This window comes from Bos taurus, chromosome X, assembly GCF_002263795.3.
Source record: "Bos taurus isolate L1 Dominette 01449 registration number 42190680 breed Hereford chromosome X, ARS-UCD2.0, whole genome shotgun sequence".
NCBI classification, from domain to species: Eukaryota; Metazoa; Chordata; class Mammalia; order Artiodactyla; family Bovidae; genus Bos; species Bos taurus.
The window spans coordinates 9,359,521-9,384,144 of NC_037357.1; the positions used below are offsets into that span (position 1 = coordinate 9,359,521).

Consider the following 24,624-nt stretch of genomic DNA (forward strand, 5'->3'; position numbering starts at 1 on the left):
TCCAAGGTATGAGTTAAAGTACAATTGATTTTATAATATTCGAGAAACTTAGGTCTGCAATAAATGTGCACATATTCTCTGTGGATCCCCAAGAAATAAAACTTAATTCTATAAGACTTTTCATTTATCTTTTGTGTGTTCAGTGATCTTTTAAAATGTAGATTTATTACAAATCACATATTCTACATATTGAGTATATAGAAATAATATGCAGGATTAAAGGAATAAGTGGTCCTCTAAGCTTTGGCCCACATGATTTCTGAAAGTCACAAGTATCAGATTGTGGAATCCACCATTTGGCTAAATTTTCAGCAGGAATATGTGACATTATATTTTGAAGACTGAACAAAGTCTTATAGTTCCTCATCAACTAGGCAGGTTAAGATTCTGGAAAGGAATAATGCTCCAGAAGAGTAACATCAGATGATGATAGGTGATAACAGGCATACAATTTTACTGAGCAGCTTGGGCATCATGAATAAGGACAAAAGAACCTAAAAAAAATTCACTAGATGGGTCAGCGGTATAAGTAACACTCCCAGATAATCAGTATAAAGCATGTAGCCACTGTTTTCAGTCTTGGACGCTGGTAGAGGAGATGCATTCTTCAATGCCTCCTTTAGTCCAAAGCCTATACCCTTACTATCTACTAAGATGTGCTTAGAATGATGCACTTAGTTAGCTTTATTATTCTCATCTAATTGCTATCAATATGCTTTGCTACTGCTACTGCTAAATCACTTCAGTCATGTCCTACTCTGTGTGACCCATAGACGGCAGCCCACCAGGCTCCCCGTCCCTGGGATTCTCCAGGCAAGAACACTGGAGTGGGTTGCCATTTCCTTCTCCACTGCATGAAAGTGAGAAGTGAAAGGGAAGTCACTCAGTCGTGTCTGACTCTTAGCGACCCCATGGACTGCAGCCCACCAGGCTCCTCCATCCATGGGATTTTCCAGGCAAGAGTACTGGAGTGGGGTGCCATCACCTTCTCCGTCAATATGCTTTACCTAATGCAAAAGGGATCTTCACATTTTTAGCTCTTTTTGCAGTGAAGTGATTAGCTTTAGCTCCAAATCTCCTGATAAGCCCTGAGAATGCAGAGTCCTGCCAATTCCCAATCAATTCTATTTGGCCTTATGATTCACTGTTACTTGAATCAACTAGTTATCAACAGGCAGAATGACCTTCAGTTTTATACTGAAAAGCTGAATTTTTTTTTAAAGTTATGTTGCGAATAGTTGACACAATAGTATTATTTTATTTGGGAATAGTCACTTCTGGAGGCTCCAAAAATCAGAGGGGAAAGTTCCTGCTTAAGTATCGTGCCACAGGACTGCAAAGCAAAAAGGAATTTTTAACATTTCATGAAGAGGAGTGTTTAGTCAAAATAAAAGATTAATTGAGGCCATAAGTATACACACTGTTGTTTGCAGGGTGAGGAAGTGGAAAGTGAGGTTGTTACACCAATTCTTCATCTTTACAGAGAAATAAAATGCTTTAACAATATGAAAGCTACTGAAAATCAAAATGACTCACTCCTCCTATTCTAAATACATAGAAATGATAGATAATTCATGAAAAGGGAAAAGCAAAAAAATAAAAAACCCAGCTGCATTCAAAGACAAGGTTAATACCTCATTGGATTGAGAACAGAGAAGAAACTGCAAAGTGGTGTGAAGCATGATGTGCTGGGTTCTGAGTCTGAAAACATGTGGTGCTACCCAACACTTCAGTTCCAGAGGACTGTCAGCCATAAAAGTGCTCTGAGGCAGGCTGCCTAGGTGAATAGTAAAAAGTCCTGACAGCAGGCCTCCTGAACAGAGTTACAGATTTATAAGAAACTGCTGATCTAGAGAGAAAAGAGAACAAGGCACAGACTCCAGCACTGAACTTAGTACCCACTGGCTCAGGGGCAGGATGAGTGAGAGCCCTTGAACACAATGATGAGCACTAAGAAATCAACGCTAGCATGATAGTCCTCAACCCCCAGATGTACAGAAAATTTAAAGACACTTCCAAATACCTAATGTCTAATGAGTTAAACATGAAATCATAATGGAAATTAAAAATCACATTTAGAATTTAGAGACAGCAAAAGTCCACATATCAACATCTGAGGGACATACCTACAGTTATACAATGAAGGAAAGGGCATTAAATACCTTTATTAACTAACAAGGAAGGTAGGAAAATTGAGTTACATATTTATTTCAAAAAGTTATTAAAATAACCTCAAATTAAACTTACAGAAAGTAAACAGAAGGGAAAATAAAAACATGCACAGAAATTATTCTAATAGAAAAAAAGAAAGCAGAGAAAGAAACAAAACTAAAAGCTGGTTCACTTAAAAAAAAAAAAAAAATGAAAAAATGGGCCAAAGAACTAAATAGACATTTCTCCAAAGAAGACATACAAATGTCTAACAAACACATGAAAAGATGCTCAACATCACTCATTATCAGAGAAATGCAAATCAAAACCACTATGAGGTACCATCTCACACCAGTCAGAATGGCTGCGATCCAAAAGTCTACAAGCAATAAATGCTGGAGAGGGTGTGGAGAAAAGGGAACCCTCTTACACTGTTGGTGGGAATGCAAACTAGTACAGCCACTATGGAGAACAGTGTGGAGATTCCTTAAAAAACTGGAAATAGAACTGCCTTATGATCCAGCAATCCCACTGCTGGGCATACACACTGAGGAAACCAGAAGGGAAAGAGACACGTGTACCCCAATGTTCATCACAGCACTGTTTATAATAGCCAGGACATGGAAGCAACCTAGATGCCCATCAGCAGATGAATGGATAAGAAAGCTGTGGTACATATACACAATGGAGTATTACTCAGCCATTAAAAAGAATACATTTGAATCAGTTCTAATGAGGTGGATGAAACTGGAGCCTATTATACAGAGTGAAGTAAGCCAGAAAGAAAAACACCAATGCAGTATACTAACACATATATATGGAATTTAGAAAGATGGTAACAATAACCTTGTATATGAGACAGCAAAAGAGACACTGATGTATAGAACAGTCTTTTGGACTCTGTGGGAGAGGGCGAGGGTGGGATGATTTGGGAGAATGGCATTGAAACATGTATAATATCACATATGAAATGAGTCGCCAGTCCAGGTTCAATGCACAATACTGGATGCTTGGGGCTGGTGCACTGGGACGACCCAGAGGGATGGTATGGGGAGGGAGGAGGGAGGAGGGCTCAGGATGGGGAACACACGTATACCTGTGGCGGATTCATTTTGATATATGGCAAAACTAATACAATATTGTAAAGTTAAAAAAATAAAATAATAAAAAAAAATAAAATGAACTATCTTTTGGTAAAACTGATAAATAAAAAAGGATAAAAGGCAAAGACCAAAAAGAAGTAATACAGATATAATAAAGACTACAAAAACCATAAAAGATAACTATAAACATCTTTATGTAAATACATTTGAAAAATGAGATAGAAGATAAAAATATAAATTACCAAAACACTTTAAATAAAAAATTAAAAATAAGCAATAACCATTACATAAATGGAATGTGTAACCAAAAGTCTCCTATTCTAAAATACCACAGGCTCACACAATTTTAAATGCAAAATTTATAAGACTTTCAAGGAATAGATAGCTTCTATCTACATAAACAGTTCCAGAGACTAAAAAAAGAGGGAAAGCTATCCAATTCATTCATTGAGGCTTGTATAACCATGATAGAAAAACCTGACATGGGCAATTTAAGAAAGGAGAATTACAGGCTAATCTTACTTATGCAAGAATCCTGTTTTCAAAAAAGAACAAATCAATCCATGAATGTGTGAGAAAAGATAAAATATCATGGATAAGCTGAGTTTATCCAAGAAATGAAAGGCATTCATTAGAAAAATGAATCAATGTAATTAAGCAAATTAACAAAATGAGGAAACAAAAATATGTATCATTGGAATAGATACAGAAAGAACATTCAACAAAATCACCATCTATTTATGTTTAAAAATCTATTTTATATAACAAATTAGGAATATAGCAGTAGTCCTCTGATTTTCTGAAGCATATCTATTAAAATCCTGCAGTAAACATAATAAGCAATGATATAATTTTGGAAGTGTTCCCATTAAAGTCAAGACAAAGATACACACTCTCACTACTTCTATTCAATGTTTTAATGGATTTACTAGACAATGCAATAAAATAAGGAAAATAAATCAGGTATAAAAATGGAAAGGGACATTTTTGGGACAAAATTGTTATCATTTGCAAATGGTATTGCTATCCACATAAAAAAAAAAAATCCAAGAGTCAGTGAAAACTATTAGAACTAACAAGAAAGTTTAGCAAGGTTGCTGGAAACAAAATCAATATACCAAAATCAATAGAAACTCCTATACAAGTAATAACCAATTAGATAATTCAATAGAAAAAAAAGTAAGATCCTATGTATAGTATTAACAAAAGCTAAGAAGAACCTAAGGATAAATCTGGCAAACACTTTGCAAAACCTTTATGGAATAAGCTGCAAAAGTTACTGAAGGATATAAAAGATTATAATGAATGGATGAGATGAAACATATTCATGAATTGGAAGACTCAATATCATAAAGATATGAATTGTATTCAAATTAATCTATAAATCTGATGCAATGCCAATCAACCAAAGACACAAGAAACAAACTGAAAACATAAGTCACAAACTTGGAGACAATTGCAAAGATCCTAATTAGAAAGTTTGGTATCCAGAATTTCTCTCTTTAAAAACTACAAGTAAACAAAAAGTAGAAAAATAAACAAAGCATACCAAGAGGCAATCCTCAAAGAAGTCTGAATAGAGGAGAGACATATGAAAAAGGCCTTTACTTCACAAGCAATCAATGGCATATACATTAAATCAGTGAAGTAAAATAACATGAATGCAGATTGGTAAAAATTTAACAAAAACAAATGTTGAGAAGAATATAGAGAATTAGGGGCTTTTTTGGTGGTCCAGGAGTTAAGAATTCACCTGCCAGTGCAGGGAACGTGGGTTTGATCCCTGGCTGAGGAAGATCCCAAATGCCACAGAGCCACTGCACCACAACTGTTGAGCCTGTGCTCTAGAGGCCTGGAGCCACAACTGCTCAAGCCCGTGTGCCCTAGAGGCCATGCTCCAGAACAAGAGAACCCACTGCAAAGAGAAGCCCTGGCCCGCAACTGCAGAGTAGCCCCCGCTCTCCACAAAAGCTCCTGCGCAGTAACTAAGACCCAGCACGGCTAAAAATAAATAAAGAATTAAAGAAAAAAAAAAAAAGAATATAGAGAATTAGGAATTTCAGGTACTGATGGTGGAAGTCTTACTGCATGCATTTTGAAGAGCAATCTGGCAAATCTAGCAAAATTAAAGATACTCATGCTCTTTGACTCAGAAATTCAACTTTTAGGTACACACTCTACAAGACTCTCACACAAAAACACACAAAAAACATTCAGGAGCCTGTCTAATGCAGCTGTTTGTAAAATTAAATTTGAAGAACAGTCTAAATATCTATTAGTAGGGGAGGATTAGTATATGAATCTAATAGACCATTTATATAAATTAACAGATTGAAACAGAACCTCACATACCAGCATAGAAACAATGTTAAGAGATAAAATACCACTGATGAAGGATAGATATTTAAATGGATTCTGAAAAAAATATACATGAGAATGATAAATATCAAATTCAGGATACTGGTTATATCTGAGAATTAATTGTATGTGAGAGGGAGGGAAATGGGATGATACATAAAAAGCTTCAATTTTGTTCTTAATGTTTTATTGCCTGACAATAAATCTAAAGAAAAATGGTGTATGTTAGATTTGACCTGAGGAAAGTGTGATGGGTATGTGAGTATATGCTATGTGGAATTCCTATGTATTTGACATATTTCATCATTAATAAAAATATTTAGAGGAAAATAAAAACCATTTAATCTAATGTTCCTGAAACTTTCTCCCAGGTTTAGGAACCAGTCTGGCATTAAAGACCCAGGATAAACTCATCCAGAATTAAAAATTTTATACTGAGGTACTAGTTAAGTTGACATTTAGCAGCTGTATGCTGACTTCACATTCCATGAAAGATTTCCAAATATTGACTCCAAAGATATCAAATTCTATAAAACATCAAATGATTTAAATGAACAGAGAAGCTGATTTAAAAATATTAATGCATCTTAATGCCACCCCCCCCCCCCCAAATAAAGTACAGCACTTAAAAGAGAAACCAAAGAAGCCTAAAAATTGTGAGCTGAGCAGCAATTTTTAAATTTCTTATGAATTTCTGCTAGGTTAAAGATGCCTCCGGAGAAGACAGTGGCACCCCACTCCAGTACTCTTGTCTGGAGAATCCCATGGACGGAGGAGCCTGGTAGGCTGCAGTCCATAAGGTCGCGAAGAGTCGGACGCTACTGAGTGACTTCACTTTCATGTTTCACTTTCATGCATTGGAGAAGGAAATGGCAACCCACTCCAGTGTTCATGCTTTGAGAATCCCAGGGATGGGGGAGCCTGGTGGGCTGCTGTCTATGGGGTCGCACAGAGTCGGACACGACTGAAGTGACTCATAGTATTACAGTAAAGATGCCTTTAATGACATTTGACTTGATTAGTCAAATATCTTACACAGTAATTGCTCAAAGCTTCACATAAAGAAGATGAGAGGGTGAAGAAGACAGGGAAGGGGAGATAGGAAGGGAGGGAGACATGATGCTCTCAGTGTCCAAAACCCTGGAATTCCCCAAATAGCTAGAAGCCATTTCCAAGATTTTAAAGAGTTTCTTCCCCAAGTCCTTACCCCTAATGGCAGAATGACTTCTGGGTCCATACCCCTAGGTTCACTGGGGTCAAGAAGAAGCTGTTGGCAGGAGATGTGAATAGAGTGTATACATTGGCTGGAATGTCAACTGTGTATACATGAGGACATTTAGAAGTGTTCTAAATTGGAACCTGATCCTCTAGGTCACTATGAAGATAAATTTCATAGGCAGGAAGGTATTATACATTTTATTTAAAAGTATGTCAGGTTAACATACAGCTTTAAAATTTTTAGTCATATGATAATATATAGATTTTTACCCTGAGGCCTGGGAAATGTTAGGGATGGGCCTATCTTGATCTTTTATCATTTTCTTGCTTCCCTCAAACCTGTTTCCAGTCTATTTTTTAAAAAATACAAAAAAAAAAAAAAGATAAAAATAGTCATCATGCTTATTCCACAGATCTGTGGTAAAAATGAATTGGTTTTATGGATGTGAACCCTATTGTCATTAGATAAAAATTTCACTCTTGTTTCCTGGTATAGTCCTCCATTTTATAGATGCTGGCCATAAAATATTCTGATTTTCTGCTCTGCAAATACCTTGGGCACAGCTGATTCTGCCCCGATGCACTCAGAGTAATGATGACACTGGCCTTCAGGCAGGCCTTCAAGGCTGCCTGACCCTGAACTTAAAGGTAGTTCTTTCACTCTTCTTCTGGAGAGTTCTCTGGCTCCAGTCAGTGGAAGCCTTGCTTTTTTCCTGGTCTATGTCCTACTTGATTTCCCTTAAATTTATTCATAGGCCAGATGTTAAGGATTGTTCTTATTTCTTTTTATCCTCAGGCTAAATCTCAACAGTTATTAATCACTCTAGGAACCAGCCTATATCAACTCGTTCCAACACTCAGAAGAAGATACCCCATCTCTTCTCATGTCTTGCCACACTTTAAAAAGCATCCTGCTGCTGCTGCTGCTAAGTCGCTTCAGTCGTGTCCGACTCTGTGCGACCCCAGAGACGGCAGCCCACCAAGCTCCCCCGTCCCTGGGATTCTCCAGGCCAGGTAGTAAACACATTTTGGGGCATTTTACAGATGGGGACCCTAGACTCAGGGTGGTAGAACAACTTGCCTGAGGTTTCAGGGCGAAGTTCATTTGTCAAACCTGGGATTGGAATTCAGGTTGGTCCAATTACAAAGTCCATGTTCTTCTCCTATGTTTAAGATAAGTTATTTTAACCTCAAAAGTAAATATTACAATGCTCTGCTGTTTTATTTTTTGGAACTCATGCAACCAGTACAATACGAAAGTTGAGGGGTTCTGTAGGGAACACAGGCTCAAGTTCACCACAAGCCTCTTAGAAAGCCAAGAGGAAACAAGAGGTGCTGCATATCACTATAGTCTGCCCACAGCCTAGGCAAAAAGGGACCTGCGCTTCACACATGGACCAACTGAGTTCCCAAGGTTCCCACTGATGAGAACAGAGAACTAAGGCTACCAAGCACGGGTGTAATTGGAGTAACTGTAGACCATGAACCTGACCCACTGACTGGCACAACTAAACAAAAGAAATTTGCCTCAGAGTTTGACTTGTGTCATTTGTATTTTCTAAGTGATTGAAGTTGCTAAGTGACTTTAGTGTATCTACTACTTTTTAACTAATATGTATTTCAAGACATTTAAACATATTTAAGTGGCATATCTTTTGGTTAATCTAATCAATGTTTGAAAAGAGTTCACAGGCAATAGGAGATTGTTTCCCACCCCCTTCAAATCGCCTAATCACAACTGACTGCTGCTGCTGCTGCTAAGTCGATTCAGTCGTGTCCGACTCTGTGCGACCCCATAGACGGCAGCCCACCAGGCTCCCCCATCCCTGGGATTCTCCAGGCAAGAACACTGGAGTGGGCTGCCATTGCCTTCTCCAATGCATGGAAGTGAAAAGTGAAAGGGAAGTCGCTCAGTCGTGTCCGACTTTTCGTGACCCCATGGACTGCAGCCCACCAGGCTCCTCCATCCATGGATTCTCCAGGCAAGAGTGACTAAATATTTCCAAAATTAAATCCTGAAAGATTCAAAGGTTGACATTTAGGAACCCATGAAGCTCAAATGGACTTTTACGGGAAAAATACACTTCTCACCCTTAATTACATTGTTGTCTTTGCTTCATAAGTGTATCTACGCTAACCATTTTTTTATTGGCTTCCCAAAAGACTTTAGTTCAAAAAAATGTCAGAGGAAATTTAATTATCAAGGTAAAAGCCACTATTCTAGTTTTGAGCCACCCAAATAGCTTCCTGTATCATTTATAATTTTGTATTCTACATTTTCTTAACTATTTGTTCACAAAAAATGTTCAATCTCATGTTTTTTCCCCCAGAATTCCCTTTCAAAGTATATATGATAACAGAAGTTCACTAATCTCCACTCAAACAGTCTAACAGTTGTTCTACTTAATGTTATATGTTAACACATATTGTACACAGAGAGTAAAATCTTACTGGTGTAAGAAAACTGTGAATTTTTTCAAAGGCCTAAATTTTCAAATATTTAAATCAATGCAATAGTTTCATTAATTTGCAAACAATGATTCTTGCTAACTGCTAAGCGATGGTCCCTTACGGACATATAATGAGTAGATAAAAACAATTTGAAATTAGTATGTTGACTGTATATAAATAGGCATTCCCTGGTAGCTCAGATGGAAAGAAGCTGCCTGCAATGCAGGAGACCCAGGTTCAAACCCTGGATGGAAAGATCCCCTGGAAAAAGGAATGGCTACCCACTCTAGTATTCTTGCCTAGAGAATCCCATGGACAGAGGAACCTACAGTCCATGGGGTCACAAAGAGTCTGATGCGACTATGCAACTAACATTTTGGACTTCCCTGGTGGCTCAGATGGTAAAGCGTCTTCCTGCAATGTGGGAGACCTGGGTTTGATCCCTGGGTCGGGAAGATCCCCTGGAGAAGGAAATGGCAACCCACTTCAGTATTCTTGCCTGGAAAATTCCATGGATGGAGGAGCCTGGTAGGCTACAGTCCATGGGGTTGCAAAGAATTGGACATGACTGAGTGACTTCACTTTGAGTAAAAATATGTTTGGGAAATGTATTCCTTTCGACATTTAAATCACAAGCCTACGAATCTTGCATTGGTTATTAATTTGAACTGTTTTATAAATTAATAGAAATTAATGAGTTGTTACCATATTATATTGCTATAGCGCTCAGTCACTTCAGTTGTGTCTGACTCTTTGGAACCCAATGGACTGTAGCCCACCAGGCTCCTCTGTCAGTGGGATTCTCCAGGCAGGAATACTGAAGTGGGTTGCCATTTCCTTCTCCAGGGGATCTTCCCGACTCAAGGATCAAACCGCATCTTTTACATCTCCTGAATTGGTAGGTGGGTTCTCTACCACTAGCACCACCTGGGAAGCCCTAGATTGTTATATTAATAATTATATTGCCCCTTTTTGGTTATCTTAAGTAACAATTGATCTGAGAAGTAAGGACATACACTATTTCCTCTTCTAATCCCCTTCCATCTGAAATTTTTAAACATTGACAATTGAATAAAAGAATCTAAGAAAAACGTAAGTTAATATAATCCAATTCATCATCAAGATTTTTGTTTTTCAGAAACTAGAAGGCATTGCACTTCTGTGAGCTTCATCCATTCATATTTAATAATCTTCATATTTAGAGTTAAATGTTTCCTCTTATTCTCCTAGGAGCAGAGCAGATTGATCACTAAATTGATTCTTATTTCCATCTTCCAGTACTTAAATTTTAAGGCTTTTAAACTGTGAAATAAAGGCCAGAAGATACAATTAACCAGATTTTTAAAAATTTTTACAAAAGATATAGAATATGTTTGACTGAAACTAGAAGGGTAAGGAGAAGTAAAAGAAAACATTAATGAGTTCTGGTATCAAAATACCCAAGACAGATGAAGAAACAGTAAAAGAAAAATATAGATGGGAAAACAAACACAAAAAATGGGGAATGACATGTTTTACAACTAGATTATGTCAACAATTTCCTCACTAGTCATCAACACGTGTCTTCTTAAATCCAACTTATTGGAAGGACTGATGTTGAAGCTGAAACTCCAAACTTTGGCCACCTGATGTGAAGAGCTGGCTCATTTGAAAAGACCCTGATGCTGGGAAAGATTGAGGGCAGGAGGAGAAGGGGATGACAGAGGATAAGATGGTTGGATGGCATCACCAACTCAATGGACATGGGTTTGGGTGGACTCCGGGAGTTGGTGATGGATAGGGAGGCCTGGCGTGCTGTGCTTCATGGGGTCGCAAAGAGTCGGACATGACTGAGAGACTGAACTGATACTGATACCAAATAATCAAATTCATCTTCATAAAATAAGACTTCCACCTTGTTATAACCTTGTACGTGAGCCTTTGGGAGCACACTATTGATTACAGGCTCAAGTCCAGACCCTTCAGCTGTCTACAGCCTGGTCCACTCCTACATAAACAAACATTTCTTACACCAACTCCCTAAATAATCTTCTAACCCAGTCAGTGTGGCATCTTCCAAAAACTATTTTTATTTAATTTTGCTACTCTTACAGGCAATGCTACTCTCCAATTCAACTTTGAAAGTCTACCTAGCTTTTAACGTCCAGCCCAAGATAACAATTCATACAACCCAACATAATCCAATATTGTTCCCCATAGCTCTAATGAACTCATATTCTGTTCCAAAGATTCTTACATGTGATTTCATACTCTTTTCAATTACTCTCCAATTGTTATGTTTGACAAATTCATTCCTTCAGAAAATATTAACAGTGCTCCTGTCATGTGCAAGGTAACATCTATGGGGCTATAGAACAGTGACTCTCAGTTGCTGCTGCTGCTGCTAAGTCGATTCAGTTGTGTCTGACTCTGTGTGACCCCACAGACGGCAGCCCACCAGGCTCCCCCATCCCTGGGATTCTCCAGGCAAGAACACTGGAGTGGGCTGCCATTTCCTTCTCCAATGCATGAAGGTGAAAAGAGAAAGTGAAGTCGCTCAGTAGTGTCTGACTCTTAGCGATCCCATGGACTGCAGCCTACCAGGCTCCTCCGTCCATGGGATTTTCCAGGCAAGAGTACTGGAGTGGGGTGCCACTGCCTTCTCTGGACTCTCAGTTGAGGGGACAGTTACTCCAAATCTGAAAATGTGTGGGGATGGTTTTGGTTGTTACAGTGACTGAGAGATGTTACCGGCATTTTGTACACAGAGCACATAGATAATCATCATGCAGTGGTGTTGGGCAGTCCTGTACATGGAAAGCTATCCTTCCCAAAAGGTGAGTATGGAAGACCCCAAGATGAATAAGACATGGCTCATGAGCTTATTGGTTCAAAGGGAAGACAGCATGAGTGTTATCCATAAAAATGTTACATCTCAACAAGTAAAACATTTGGTATCAAGACTGTGTTGGTTATTTTCCATCAATCTTTGTGGTGTCTAACACTAGTCTGGATACATGGTGAATACTAGGTAAAGATTTAATTGACTTGAAATCTAATTTTTTTAAACCACCCAAATTCAATGTTTATTATATCATCAAGGGGAAGGATAGTTCTATAAATAATCATATCATCCTTCAGTTCAGTTCAGTTCAGTCACTCAGGCATGTCCGACTCTTTGGGACTCCATGAACTGCAGCACGCCAGGCCTTCCTGTCCATCATCAACTCCGAGTTTACCCAAACTCATGTCCATTGAGTTGGTGATGCCATTCAGTCATCTCATCCTCTGTCATTCCCTTCTCCTCCTGCTCCCAATCCCTCCCAGGATCAGGGTCTTTTTCGATGAGTCAACTCTTCCCATGAGGTGGCCAAAGTATTGGAGTTTCAGCTGAAGCATCAGTCTTTCCAATGAACACCCAGGACTCATCTCCTTTAGGATGGACTGGTTGGATCTCCTTGCAGTCCAAGGACTCTCAAGAGTCTTCTCCAACACCACAGTCTAAAAGCATCAATTCTTCAGCACTCAGCTTTCTTCACAGTCCAATTTTCACATCCATACATGACCACTGGAAAAAACATAGCCTTGACTAGATGAACGTTTGTTGGCAAAGTAATGTTTCTGCTTTTGAATATGCTATCTAGGTTGGTCATAACTTTCCTTCCAAAGAGTAAGTGTCTTTTAATTTCATGGCTGCAATCACCATCTGCAATGATTTTGGAGCCCAGAAAAATAAAGTCTGATACTGTTTCCACTGTTTCCCCATCTATTTCCCATGAAGTGATGGGACCAGATGCCATGATCTTCATTTTCTGAATGTTGAGCTTTAAGCCAACTTTTTCACTCTCCCCTTTCACTTTCATCAAGAGGCTTTTTAGCTCCTCTTCACTTTCTTCCAAAAGGGTGGTGTCATCTGCATATTGATATTTCTCCTGGCAATCTTGATTCCAGCTTGTGCTTCTTCCAGCCCAGCATTTCTCATGATGTACTCTGCATATAAGTTAAATAAGCAAGGTGACAATATGCAGCCTTGACATACTCCTTTTCCTATTTGGAACCAGTCTGTTGTTCCATGTCCAGTTCTAACTGTTGCTTCCTGACCTGCATACAAATTTCTCAAGAGGCAGATCAGGTGGTCTGGTATTCCCATCTCTTTCAGAATTTCCCACAGTTTATTGTGACCCACACAGTCAAAGACTTTGGCATAGTCAATAAAGCAGAAATAGATGTTTTTCTGGAACTCTCTTGCTTTTTGGATGATCCAGCCGATGTTGGCAATTTGATCTCTGGTTCCTCTGCCTTTTCTAAAACCAGCTTGAACATCAGGAAGTTCACGGTTCACATATTGCTGAAGCCTGGCTTGGAGAATTTTGAGCATTACTTTACTGGCATGTGACATGAGTGAAATTGTGCAGTAGTTTGAGCATTCTTTGGCATTGCCTTTCTTTGGGATTGGAATGAAAACTGACCTTTTCCAGTCCTGTGGTCACTGCCGAGTTTTCCAAATTTGCTGGCATATTGAGTGCAACACTTTCACAGCATCGTCTTTCAGGATTTGAAATAGCTCAACTGGAATTCCATCACCTCCACTAGCTTTGTTTGTAGTGATGCTTTCTTTTTTTTTTTAATTTTTTTTTCTATTTTTTTTCTTTAATAGAAAATTATTTAATTAGTATACATGTGTTCCCCATCCTGAACCCTCAAGGCCCCCTTGACCTTACTCCATTTTAAAATCAATGAAGAAGAAAAAGCTGGGATGGGAGAGCCTGCTAAACCCCATGAGAGCCAGCAAAGTGATTTGAGGAGTGGAAAAATCAGGTTTTGGCATTAAGTAGTAGGAGATAGGGAACAACAAAGGGTCAGTAAAACACTGGAAGCCACAATTCCTTCTCTTGAACCATGAGTTTGCTATAGAACATTTTACTTTATAGAGATTGGTGCTGAATTACTGTAGATTTGCTTTCTTTTTTCGTATCCTCTTCTGACTATAACAATCAGAAACTGCATACATTGCAGAAGAAAATTTATTCAGCTCATCTACACAATATTCTTCTTTTGTATATGACCAAATTTTATTCATCTGAACCTCTTGTTGGGCTGCAACAGTTAAATAAAATGACAAATAGTTTTCATTATACGTGTCAACAATGAAAAAATACATATATGCATATCTAAGAACACTATTTTAGATGTATATTGTACCTTTCTTCTGAAGGGAACACATTGTGTGTGTGTGTGTGTGTGTGTGTGTGTGTGTGTTTGTCCTTATATGAGGCCTCATTATGAGATAGACATCATCATCCCATTTTACAGCTGTAGGAGCCATGGCCCCCAGAGATAAAGTAACCTGCTAGAAGTCACATAGTTTGTGTCAAGGTCTGGACTAAAAGCCAGAGTTCTTGACTCCCTAGACAATATATAATTCAGGAGACTTTATTTATCTGCCTTTATTGCTTTACAGATAAGAGTCCTCCAGGAAAAGCAACAAATCTACATACCATCCGAGATGCTAGACTTCTGCAATCTGTTTGGTTTTGCAGGATTTTCTGTGTTATACTGCTCTCAGTTAGTATACACCAGAGGAGGCGGGAGACCAAAAATTGTCATTTGCAGAAGTTGGCATCAATGTGCACTGATCAACGAATTCTAACTCAGTAAGTTGAGCTTGCTCAAAAGACTGCCTCATGCCTGCAACTCCTATGGAAAAAAAATGCAATTTTGATCTAAGATCACTGGTAAGATTATGCAATGGAAAGCACAAAAGCAGATTGGCCCAATAAGACTAAGTATTTACTCTAATGTTATTATATTCTTGATAAATATTACGTGTGTGTTTGTGTTAGTCACTCAGTCGTGTCAGACTGTATAGCTCGCCAGCCTTCTCTGTCCATGGACTTATCCAAGCAAGAACACTGGAGTGGGTTGCTATTCCCTTTCCCAAGGATCTTCCTGACCCAGGGATCAAACCCAGGTCTCCTGCATTGCAGGCGAACTCTCTACAGTTTGAGCTACCAGGGAAGGCCAATAAATCATTATAATAGTCTATAAATCATTTAAAATTATATATACAAGAGTCCGATAAGATTCAGATGCTTATGATACTCTGCTCTAACAACCAGTGAAGAGCAACTTCTAAGTTCACTTAGCCAGTAAATATAGTAGATCCTTGGAATTTATGGATTTAACATTTGCAACTTCAATTACTCATGAAGTGACTCCATGGGTCCGTGACCTTTAGTAAGCGGTAGTGTTGCTGACACATGAATGTGGATCTTTGGTGCTGAGAGCATAGTCTACTCAGGTTGGTATAGTGAGTGAGCTGGCCACTCACTAGCTATGTAGCAAGTGTATGTAGCAAGTCTTCCAAAGTGAGAAAAGTTAACTTTATTTCTGTGTGAAAAATGGCCCTGAAAAGGAAAACAACTGCTAGTGCTAATACTGGCAGTGAAAAGAAAGTGCTAGTTCTTAGCCAGAAAATGGCTTTGTAAATGACTAGAGTCTTGTATTTATAGAATCATTAATGATCTGAAAAGGGTCTGTTAAATTTTTCAGTTATACTTTACTGCATTTTATGAGGGAAATTATATGCTAGAGTGGTATTTCAGGATGTGGGGAGTCAAAAAGGTCTCAGGGCCTATCCCTCATGAGTGAGAAGGTGTGCTGTCCTCCCATTACAGTGTCCCCTTAGAAACAATAGCATGTCACTCTCAGTGGACAAGTTTACAAAAAAAAAAAACAAAACAAAACAGAGAGACACCAGGAACTATTTTGTGTATTCTTTCTCAGGCTACTCTGGAGACAGAGGGCTACTAATCGGGTTAAAAGGACAATCTAATCATTATTAAAATTCCACAGAAACAATTAAAATGCATGCTCACTCTAACAAAAACTCTTGGTCCTTATTAACTGACATTTCACAAACAGAGATGCCTTTAATCTTTACTAAATAAATGTAAATGTATTCTTTACGTTTTAGCAACATTATGTAGCAGTTGGCACTTAGTAAAAATTTTCTATTTCTACCTGATTTATCTTTGAATGTAATTTATGCTTGGTATTTCTTTTGTTATACTCATTTTGAGGATGCATTTGTTGAAAGCTCAACCAGTGTATCTTTAAAAAGAATGATTTTTCACCCTAAATAAAGCATCACAGTTTTGCAACATATTTGTGTTGATTTTCAACATCTGAGAATTAAAAACACATTTAAGTTTGAAATGCTTGTGAGTTAAGGCGCCAAAATGTGCAAAGAATTGTAAAGGGGAAACAAAGACAAAAACTCCATGGAGTTCAATATAATACAGGGTGTTGAGGAGAGGTTAGGATATAATATATTTGTACAGCAATGTTCATCACAACTTGCAGCGTCTATGAGAATATTCCAATGGCCAACTGGGACTTTCAGCCTAATAAACACGGTTACTTCTGGTGACAGAGATTCAAAAGGATAAGCAAATGCTTTGGCAAACTACTGTATAAAATAATCTTAATTTCTTCTACCAGAACAATGTTGTGAAACATGGTGATTTATTTTTTTCTTTTCAATGGCACCATCAGGCTTCTACACTCTGCAGAATGACTTTATTTGAATTCAAAAGTGAATGCTTCAATAGTGGCTCATTCTGAAGTCCTAACTTCTCCTAAGGAGTTTAATTATTATGACCCCTGTCAACACCCTCCTGATAAGGCAGGCATAAAGAGGGGTGCAAAAGCAGGAAGGAGTCAGTGGAAGAGTTTAAACATTGTTCTGTACCAGGCCACTGAGCACCAGATAATAATATCTACCATTTATTGAATATATACCCTTTGTCAGGCTCCATATACATTGATTTAGCTAATGGGTATGCATTTTTTTTTTTTTTTGCTAACTTTACTTTACAGATTAGGATATTTTGATTCAATGAGATTTGTTCATTCATCCATGTATTCATCCTATAAATTAGTGAATACTTACTATGTTAAGTAAAATGCCCAATTTGCAATGTCTAATCTCCTGAGTTCTAGCCTCTCATTTCTACTTGAAACAGCACTTCCTCCCTCAGAAGAATAGGTTTTGATTCTCACTGGCACCCCCTCTTGCTGTGTGTGTGTGTTAGTCACTCAGTCAACACCTATTCAGGGAACCAGGCACAAAAACTACTGGACATGCCACTGGGCAATAAAAAGAAAAACACTACAACCTTAACTTGCACTGCAATGCTGCTATGAGCGAGATGGGCAATGACTTTCCCAAATCTAAGGATATCATATTCTAGAACCAGAGTACTTAACCTAGACTATACCTCTTGATATGCATCACTGAACCTTCCAGTAAACCCTACTGATATTCTTAAAGGCCATATTGGATCCTTTTATGTTTTATTTTCCGAATCTATTTTACAATATAGTACATATAACCTGTCAAGAAGTTTTATACACTGTTAGGCCAAAATGATCCATTCTGTAATTTCAACCGATGTTTCCAGTTTCATTTATAAGAAAATCCCTTCTCTCCTTGTAATATTTGCTCTTCAAATATTTACAGGCAGTTCTCATGTTTCTCATAGTCATTACTTGACAAAGCTGTATATAATAATCATTTTAATCTTTCCCCATAAATTAGTCTCTCTAGGCTCTTGGAAGGTTCTCAGTTCTGTGCACTACTTGCTCCCAGATTTTGTTACAGGCTTCCCTGTCTTCCTCATGCCATTCTGACTGACTCAAATGGGAAAGAACTTTATCTGTTTCACACTGGTATATGGAACATCACATTCACAGGTGTATCTCTGCAGGAACTGTAATCATTATTCCAAGGCAGAAAGACAGACTCAGTAAAACAACAGAACCTCACCACTCTGTTTTCACCACTTCTCCAGCCATGCTTGTCTCACATTTCCTCTCTATCTCATACTCAACACTCTTGTAGATTATTGCTATTGAAAGTGAAAGTTGCTCAGTCATGTCTGACTCTGCAACCCCATGGACTATACAGTCCATGGAATTCTCCAGGCCAGAATACTGGAGTGGGTAGCCATTCCCTTCACCAGGGGATCTTCCCAACCCAGGGATTGAACTCAGGTCTCCTGCATTGCAGGCAGATTCTTTACCAGCTGAACCACCAGGGAAGCCCAAGCTCTTAATAACTACATATTCTTTAGAATGTAGTTTTGTAGATGTGAAATTGCTTTGCTTGGCTACTTACAAAGATGTTTCTATGCCCTTTGATAGCTTAGCCTTCCTTTGTTTTCCTTTAATCAGTATGATCTTGGATTCAGAAAGTTCAGTCCTTCCATCATCTGCCACTTTGAGTTTTGTGAGCTTCAGCAGGTTAGTTAGTCTCTCTTTGTCTCAATTCTATCATTTGTAAAGTGGAGATAATAATAGAGCCAAGCCTCACTGATATATTATAGAGAGTAAGTCAGTAAACATATTAAAGCACTCAGAACAGTGCCTGACTCATAGTAAGTGCTACAAACATACATTTCCGTATAAAAGCACCTTATTGTTCACAACAGCTATTGTAGGTACATGGCATACTCTGCTATTTAAACTGAGACCTCTACTATAATTTTCCCTGAGGGCTACATCTAACTATATGCAATAGATATCATGGTCAAAAGGACATTCCCACCTGTTTTGAATTATGCCATGGATGTCTACAGTAGACAATTTTCAAGTTGAAATTTTAAGTCATCCTATACAGTCTTCATTTTTCAATTTAGTTTTCATGTCACAAAACCAGTGTAATTGACCTAGACCTCTATACCAAAAGTGAATAGTAAAAAAGGGAGAGTGAATATGAGTTTAGTAGTACATCAACAGATGGTGACTGCAAGGATCGTCAGTGGCAAGTGGCTTACAGACCCAAGTTTGAAGAACTCCAGATTAATATTCCAGAAGACTAAGCCACAAAAAAAACTGATGCTCAACATGTATTTAAATAAACAGACTTTGGCACTGGAAGAGACTAATTCCTACATATTATGCTAAGTCACTTCAGTCGTGTCCGACTCTGTGCGACCCCATAGACGGCAGCCCACCAGGCTCCCCCGTCCCTGGGATTCTCCAGGCAAGAACACTGGAGTGGGTTGCCATTTCCTTCTGCAAAGCATGAAAGTGAAAAGTGGAAGTGAAGTCGCTCAGTCGTGTCCAACCCTCAGCGACCCCATGGACTGCAGCCCTCCAGGCTCCTCCATCCATGGGATTTTCCAGGCAAGAGTACTGGAGTGGGGTGCCATTGCCTTAGAGAGGGACAACTTACAGAATTCAAGTGACTTTTCTGAAGTTACCTAATAATCAAGTTAAAGAGTAGAACTAAGGTCTCTTTGTCAATGAGCCAATTTAACACACCTATATCCCTAAATTCAAGTTACATGTTTATGAATACATTCCAATGTCACTCAGTATCTTCTTGAAGATACACCTTTAACTGGATTTATAGCTAAGCTCTTATCAGTTTTATTTTTGGTGTGGATTGATATCAGATAAGGTTTTTTTTCTCCTTTAGCAGGTTTAATTTTTCAGATCTGTGTTTTCAGACCAGTGTTTTAACCTCAAATCAAAGCCAAGATGGTGAGAAGAATTTCAGGCACCAGTGTATGACAGAGAGGAGACATTCTGCAGTAGATTTTGTGGTGCCCCACAAGTGGTACTTCTCAGGGTGCCAAATGCTCCCCTAACCTATATCATTGGTCCCCAAAGCATGAATCAACTGTGCTCATCCACCATTAGTAACCATCAACATATATTCTAACTTTTCTGCTAGTAATGGTATACAGACTTTTAACAAAGGCTTCTAATGAATTATAGGGGAAAAAAAAAGCCATAATTAAACCTGAAACTGATAGATAAAAGTGTGTACAAAGGTTCGTAATGAAGCTAAAGTCAACTAGATGCTGTTATTTTGTGAACAGCCTGGACAATTGACTCAGATGCCTAAAACTATAGTGATTCCAGATTCAACTTCAGACTGTAGATCACAAATTTAAAAATGAATCATTTCTTTAATCCTAGATTTCATTTTACATGTTACATAATACCATCTGTTTAAGAGGGCATTTATGAAAATGTTGAGCCTTTTCTTATTAACCTTGATCAGATTGAATGTATTTCTTGGTAATTCCCATTTCATTGGTATAAATCGCACAACCAGTGATTTAAAATAATTGTAACTAAATTCCTCAAGATGCACTGCATAAAGATATACCAGATTGTCACAGCACTATCACAGTTTAATTGATCTAATGTAGATCTCATCTTACTGTGAATTATAATTCCATCTTTCTTTGACCAAATGATTGCAATCTTGTCACTTGTATTTATACATGTCATTAACATATCAAAAACTCTGCCAATATCAAAGGGTTGTGGCTTTTGAAAAATTTCCCTTTCCTTCACTGATCAACTACTGAATTATTTAGTGGTGTGTTCTGCATGCCAGAGTGGATTTACCTTGAAGCTTAAGCCTCACGGCACCTCACTTGCAGAAGCCCCTTCTAAATATTCACTTTCATATCTAATTTTGCATTTGTGATCTTGTATTCTTTTTTAAAGAGAGGGCCCCCAAATTGTATAAAACTCAGGCCCCAACAAACCCTGGATCTTTACCTGCCTGTGTGTCTTCCAGAAATGTTTCTGAAGGAAAAGCTGTAGAAACTCAGGACAACAAAAATTGAATAATTAGAATTGTATGGAAATTAGGGCCATAAATTCTCATAATATGATATTTATTTCTCTCCCTCATGGAGAGCACCTCTCTAACACTCTGATTGTAGTTCTCAAATACTGGGAAATTGAAAAAGCCCATCCATTGCAAAAACCCAGAGGCTTAATACAGGGAAATCACCAATATTTTAAAACATCTGGATATATGTTATGACATCAACTGTCCCTCTAATTAATATAACATATTTTGATTAATAAGATTCCATTTGGATCCACTGATTCATTACACAATAAGTGTTCTAATTGGATTCACTGATTACATCTGCTTTGCCATATATAACATCGTTTTTGTCTAATTTTAAAAATCTGAGCTGAAGGAAAAAAAATTGATACTATTCATCATTTGGAGCTTTGCAATAAAATTCAGGCTCATGACCTCAGTAAACTGGTTTTCACCAGATACTGTTATTTGTTTTCAGAAAGTAATCTTCTGGAATTGAGAGTATCTGACCTACAATTTACTCTCCTTTCTATTAAAGGCCACTTTAGTTGAATATAATTTAATGTTAATTGAGGAATTGTTAAAACAATAGAAATTGCTAATAATACAACCCCTTCCCCAATCTTTGTAGTCATATTTCAAAGATTCTCTTAAAAAACTGTAGACTCTGCAAGGAAGGGTTCTATATCAGAATCACCCTTATTCCTACCCCTTTGGATTACTGTCCCTATGGTTGTCATTTCACTATTTAGTATTTCTGCAGCATTATTATATAGCATGTTAATATGACTATTTCCATAGAGTAGAAGAAATTTGGGTGAGTTAAACAAAAAGTATTAATAATCACTAGACTAGTTCAATGGATAGAAAGAGGACAGATTAGGAATCAGAATCAGGGCTTCTAGTAACACCTTTCTCCACAAAATGGACTATGAGTTCATTTTAAAATAAATGGAAGAACTAACTTTCCATAGAACTGATAATGACCAGAGGAGTGAGCCTTAATGTTCTCTCGTTCATCTACTTTATTCATTGAACTTTCATATCAAATCGCATTTAATAAAAGGATTATGAAACAAAACAAAAAGAAACCAAAACAAAACAAAACCCAGCTTTCATTAAAAACTGGAGATGACCTCAAAGATCCTTTTCAATTCTAACATGCCTGGTTAGTTAAGTCTTAAGGAAATGGGATATTTTATTTTTGCCTTCTAAGAAATAAATGTAAAAATACTTACTTTGGACATATACAGTATCCTTAGGGGTTTTTTGGTCTTTTATTTTTTAGGCTAACATCTTAGCCACAATTTCAGGCAGCAGCGCAGGACAGAATGAAAGACACTAGCAAGTAGCCCTCGTGACATCCCTCAAGTGGTACCGCTCAATAGTACCACTCAATGGTACCACTCAATGGTGCCGCTCAGGGGACTAGATAATACTTTAGCCTAGCAATGTTGAGAACAGCTGAAGGAGGCATGAATGAAGAGACAGGAGGATAAAAGGGAGAAAGAGTAGAAAAAAAATTGAAGAGGATATAATCTTAGAGGTACATACCTGGCAAAGCATATGTAAATATAGCAGGTCAAAAGACTATATGTACTTTAATGACTTTTAAAGACTATTCCTTGTACCTTCCAAAGGATAATGAAATCTCTCGTATCTGGACATATCCCATACATCAATTAATGGACACTTTCTATTCAACAGCTTTAAGTATGACTCTAGTATATTTTAAAAAAAAATATGAAAAGCTGAGGTTGTTCATTAATTTCTCTTCATCACTGAATTAGACATAGTTTAAGTTTAAAAGCAGCCAATATACCTTGAAGTAAATGCCAGTAATGAACTGAGTTACATTTTTTAATCAGGCTTGGCCAGAGCAGTAAAGTAGGTGATGCTGGTCTTTGCAGATCTGTTTTTCCTTCTAAGTCCTCTTTCCTTGTTTCCCTAGCCCTTCCCTTGTTTATAGGCAACACTAGTGAATTTAAACAGTCTTCTCACTTAATAACAGAATGGACAATGATATGATCTTCAGACTTGTTCCTCTCATTGCAAGGCCAAGCCAAAATTTAACCTTTCCCTTAGGACTCTGCTCTTCAATGAGAAATCTGAAGACAACTTGGATAAACTAATAAAACAAAATGTATCAATACAGGTAATTGCATTTCAGCATGGGTCTCCTAGAGCAATAATGCCTTAACTCCAAAGAAGGAATTTCATGCACCACAGATGAGTGGTCACAGCTGTTTGGGGACAAAATAAAACTATGTAGGGCTTCCCAGAGGGTGCAGTGGTAAAGAATCCACCTGCCAGTGCAGGAGACTCAAGAGATGCAAGCTTGATTCCTGGGTTAGGAAGATCCTCTGGAAAAGGGAATAGCAACCCACTCCAGTATTCTTGCCTAGAAAATTCCACAGACAGAGAAGCCTGGCAGGCTACATCCATGGGGTTGCAAAGAGTCGGACATGACTGAGCACACACACACACAAGGAGAGGGCAGTGATAAGAAATTCTTCCTCTTTTATAACATATACCAAGTAGGGCTCTTAAAAGAAATGCAATTGACCCATTAGAAGAGGATATCATTAGGTAACAAAGTTCAAGACTCTGAATAAACACTGACATTTAAAAAATCTCTGGAGGGATAGTAGGTGACAAAAGTCAGATTCAGGCCTAGAGTTAAACAGGTTGGTCAGCCCACTGTACAAATTAGGATATTATAAGGCAGGAAAATCACATCTGGGCATAAAGTTTAGGAACAGGTTCATTTGGCTTTCATCTTTTAGAGATGAGTAGGTACCTATTAAATTACAAATTTAAAAATTATAAAATCATCAAATCATAGGTAATCTTCCTTAACAACCCTGAAATAGAAATATATCTCTTTAGCAGAAAGATTCATCACTAACTACAACAGAGCCTATATGAATTCTAGGTTGTAATGTCTTATCAGCCTAGAAAACATTCACATTAAATCCAAGTCATTATATTGGGTTGGCCAAAAAGCTTGTTCAGGTTTTTCCACAGCATCTTACTGAAAAACCTGAATGAACTTTTTGGTTAAACCAATACAAGAATATTTTTCTATATTAAATGGCAACTGAACCATTTAGAGGAAGGGAGAGCTAAAAAAATCTTATAACTTAATGAGTAATTCCAAACTTGTTACAAGATACAACAATGATTTTATTATCTTTGATGTTAGTATTCCATTAGTGATTCAATTCTTAATAGTTGATTCTTTGCTTTCTTTCTGAAACATACCTAAAATTAATGATATATGGAAATAATCTCAAAGCTACGAAGAGTTTTCTACTTTTATTGTTGGTTGAAAGTAACATAGATTGTAGACTGACATTCTTTCTATGCATATATCCAAAGGTAAAGGTGGAACTAAGTTTGTTTATTTTTCATTTTTCCTTAACTCCTGAATGTTTTACTACTTGTGGCAAGAGTTCAGCATTAAATGCCATAGAAACTACAAAGTCTACGTTCAGGATTCAGAAAATCCACATTTTTTAATCATTATGCAAATCAGTGAACTAAGATGGACTGGAATGGGTGAATTTAACTCAGATGACCATTATATCTACTACTGTGGGCATAAATCCCTTAGAAGAAATGGAGCAGCATCATAGTCAACAAAAGAGTCCGAAATGCAGTGCTTGGATGCAATCTCAAAAATGACAGAATGATCTCTGTTCACTTCCAAGGCAAACC

General features: G+C 37.7%; 1 protein-coding gene and 1 non-coding gene across 2 annotated transcripts in view; both read right to left on the bottom strand.

Moving 5' to 3' along the window:
• TENM1 (teneurin transmembrane protein 1) overlaps positions 1-24,624 on the bottom strand; it is a 916,085-nt gene that overhangs the window by 699,275 nt on the left and 192,186 nt on the right. The window lies entirely within an intron of this gene.
• MIR2285G-3 (microRNA mir-2285g-3) lies at positions 23,886-23,980 on the bottom strand. The gene has a single exon (NR_107825.1). It is a non-coding gene; the product is annotated as a microRNA mir-2285g-3 (primary transcript).